The sequence below is a fragment of the Cynara cardunculus genome (genome assembly GCF_001531365.2).
Source record: "Cynara cardunculus var. scolymus isolate 2C chromosome LG 17, CcrdV1, whole genome shotgun sequence".
NCBI classification, from domain to species: domain Eukaryota; kingdom Viridiplantae; phylum Streptophyta; class Magnoliopsida; order Asterales; family Asteraceae; genus Cynara; species Cynara cardunculus.
The window spans coordinates 27,961,836-27,965,340 of record NC_037544.1 but is presented as its reverse complement, the minus strand read 5'-3'; positions in this window follow the sequence as shown (position 1 = coordinate 27,965,340).

Genomic DNA, 3,505 nt, shown 5'->3' with positions numbered 1-3,505 from the left:
GCACTTCCGTTCTCTGTTGTTTGGCTACACAAACCATCACATCCACAGATAACATCAACCTTAGCAGTTAGCAGTCTTCTCCACAAAAGTATTCTTTTGTTTTGATGTTGAGCGATGACATTTCCATATTTTCATTGATGTTCTGCTAATACATGTGATGATGGATGCACACAAATTTGAAGAATATCTCTACAAACAATCCTAGAGGAGCTTGAAATACCATAGTTCTCTCAAGACTGGCCACAACATCTGCCATAGTAGAGTGCTGCCTTAAATTGTTGGTGATTTTAGCCATTTAAATGTAATTGGGAATAACATCGAGTTCTAAGGGAGGTTTTATACTGTGTTCTAATACAAGTCAGGAGGTGCAGAGTGCACACTTGTTAGAAGACGAGTATGAGCCTGGTGGGAGTTAAGGGCCTGCACCCCTTGTATTGTAGTGGAAAATTGATTATAACGACTAGAGGGGGATCAGAGACGGACCAGAAATGCCGTCATGCAGATCTTTATATAGGCGAGCCAGATAACAACCTCATATTTTACATAACATAAAATACACAAAATGTGATTACACCTCAGATAATCCTTTAATTCACCCAAACATTCCATTGTTTACAAAGATATGGGTTAACAAAAACTTTGACTAATATACTTAAACGCATCTAAATATCATTGCTTAAACTTTCCCCTTGCCTTTGTCTTGTGAGGTATGATAACCTGCAAAACAGATTAGTCCAACAACTGAGCATTAGACCCAAAAGGTCTAGTGAGTGTATTACATTTATTCCAAACAACATATATTCAAAGCTTTAAGACTCATAATAAGTCTTGTGCAATTATCTATATTTTATCTGTTATCCTTTATAGTTCTCGCGGTTATACCGCCATTATCTCTCTCTCGCGGTTACACCGCCATTATCTCTCCCTCGCGGTTACACCGCCATTATTTCTCCCTCACGGTTACACCTCCATTATCACTCCCTCGCGGTTACACCGCCATTATCACTCCCTCGCGGTTACACCGCCATTATCTATTTGTATGAAATTCAATTCAAGCCAAAACTGATAGTAGAATCTAATCAACAATAGCCGAAATTAAAATCCGGTCAACATTATCCGGATATGAAATCCGGACAACCCAGCCGGATATAGAATTGGTTAACACTTGAACCAATTTTACAAAAGAATCCGGAGGATGCTTGAGCAGTTTAGCAATTAAACCGGATAGCCTTTGAGCGGGTTAGCTCTAACCTGGGTGACACCTTGAGCGGCTTAGGAGATATCCGGATAACATTTGATCCGGTTTAAGGGAATACCGGGCTATTTAAGGAGATACGGGGTGATGCCTTGTCCGGTTTAAGGGGATACCGGGTGATGCCTTGTCCGGTTTAAGGAGATACCGGGTGATGCCTTGTCCGGTTTAAGGGAATACAGGGTGATGCCTTATCCGGTTTAAGGAGATACCGATTGACATACTTGTGCAAATCATAACAGCCATATTCTAAGAACAATTCATACTCAAATTTGTAAAGTAGTGAATTAGTACACTCACCTTAAAACCAGAAAGCTTAGCTTTATGATCCCTTCCTTTTCAGCCGATGTTGATTTTTTAAAAATAAGGAGGATTTTTGTTCTAAAGAGTGTGTAAACCCTTATTTTTCATCTCCATTTACTATAAATAGTAAATGAGATTCCTCAGGGGCGGTGCAAAGCAGCCGACTCCCCCCCCCTATTATCAAGAATATTTTTAAACCAAAATACTCATTTTTACTTTTACATACCAAAGAATCCAAAAGTTGTTAATCCAGAATAACTCAAACTTTAACTAACTAATTAGATAATTAAATAAACCGATTATTACAATATTCCCTCCTTAGGAGAATTCCGTCCCGGAATTCCATTAAGCAAATAGGTAGGGATATTTCATTTGCATTTCTGACTCTGATTCCCAGGTGGCGTCTGGTCCTTTGTGATAACAACACTGAACCTTTACTAACCCCATCTCTTTATTTCGTAGTTTCTTTACTTTGAAGTCAGTAATGAGTTCAGGGGTTTCTTCAAAGCATAATCTCTCATCAACCTTAATTTCAGGTAGCGGTACTGCTACATCTGGGCGTATTAAACACTTCCTCAAATTGGACACATGGAACGTGTCATGAATTCCTCTTAGCTCCAAAGGAAGCTCTAACTTGTATGGCACTTCTCCAACCTTTGCAATAATAGGGAATGGTCCAATATATCTTGAACTTAACTTTCCTTTTTTACCAAAACGTACAATTCCTTTCTAAGGTGATACCTTTAACATTACTTTATCACCTACTTGGAACTCAATCGGCTTCCGTCGTTTATCTGTATAACTTCTTTGTCTATCTTGTGTCACTTTCATACGTTCCCTTATTAGGCAAATTTTATCCACTGTTTGCTAAACTAGCTCAGGTCCAACTAACTGTTTTTCACCTATCTCGTTCCAACACAAAGGAGTTCGACAATTTTGTCCATACAGAACCTCAAATGGTGCAGCTTGAATACTTGAATGATAGCTATTATTGTAAGCGAATTCCACAAGGGGTAAATGACTATCCCATGATCCTCCAAAATCAATAATACAGGCTCTAAGCATATCTTCTAACGTTTGGATAGTTCGTTCGCTTTGTCCATCGGTTTGAGGGTGATAAGATGTACTTAGCTTAATCTGTGAACCCATCTCTCTTTCGAAACTTTTCCAAAACATAGAAGTAAATCGACTATCTCTATCAGAAACAATTGATAGAGGAACACCATGACGTGCCACTATCTCATCGATGTACAGTTTAGCTAATCTCTCCATCGAATATGATTCTTTTATTGGTAAGAAATGTGCAGATTTGGATAACCGATCTACTATTACCCATATAGTATCATAACCTTTTGATGTCCTTGGCAGTTTGGTTATGAAATCCATAGTGATATGATCCTATTTCCAAACTGGAATCTCTAAGGATTGTAACTTACCATATGGACGTTGATGTTCTATCTTCATCTGGAGACATGTCATGCACTGTTCAACGTGTTTAGCTATATCCTTCTTCATGCCTGGCCACCAATAGTGTTGCTTCAAATCCCGGTACATTTTATTTGTACCTGGATGAACTGCGAAACGTGATTTGTGAGCCTCACTCAAGATATGTTTCCTGAGACCACCATAGCATGACACCCAAATTCTGTTTTGGAATATCCAAAATTCTCTGTCATCTTTCACAAATTCAGATATTAATTCACCAATCTTTCTTGTTTAATATTATCCTCCTTTATTGCCTCATGTTGAAACTCTTGCAATTCTTCCTGAATACGTGGTAGTAACTCAACTCGTAAAGCTATAGCCTTGATAGTTCCATTTTTCTCTTGTCTGCTTAGAGCGTCAGCCACTACATTTGCCTTTCCCGGATGATACAAAATTTCACAATCATAATCACTAACTAATTCCAACCATCGTCTCTGGCATATTCAGATCTTTCTGATGGAACAG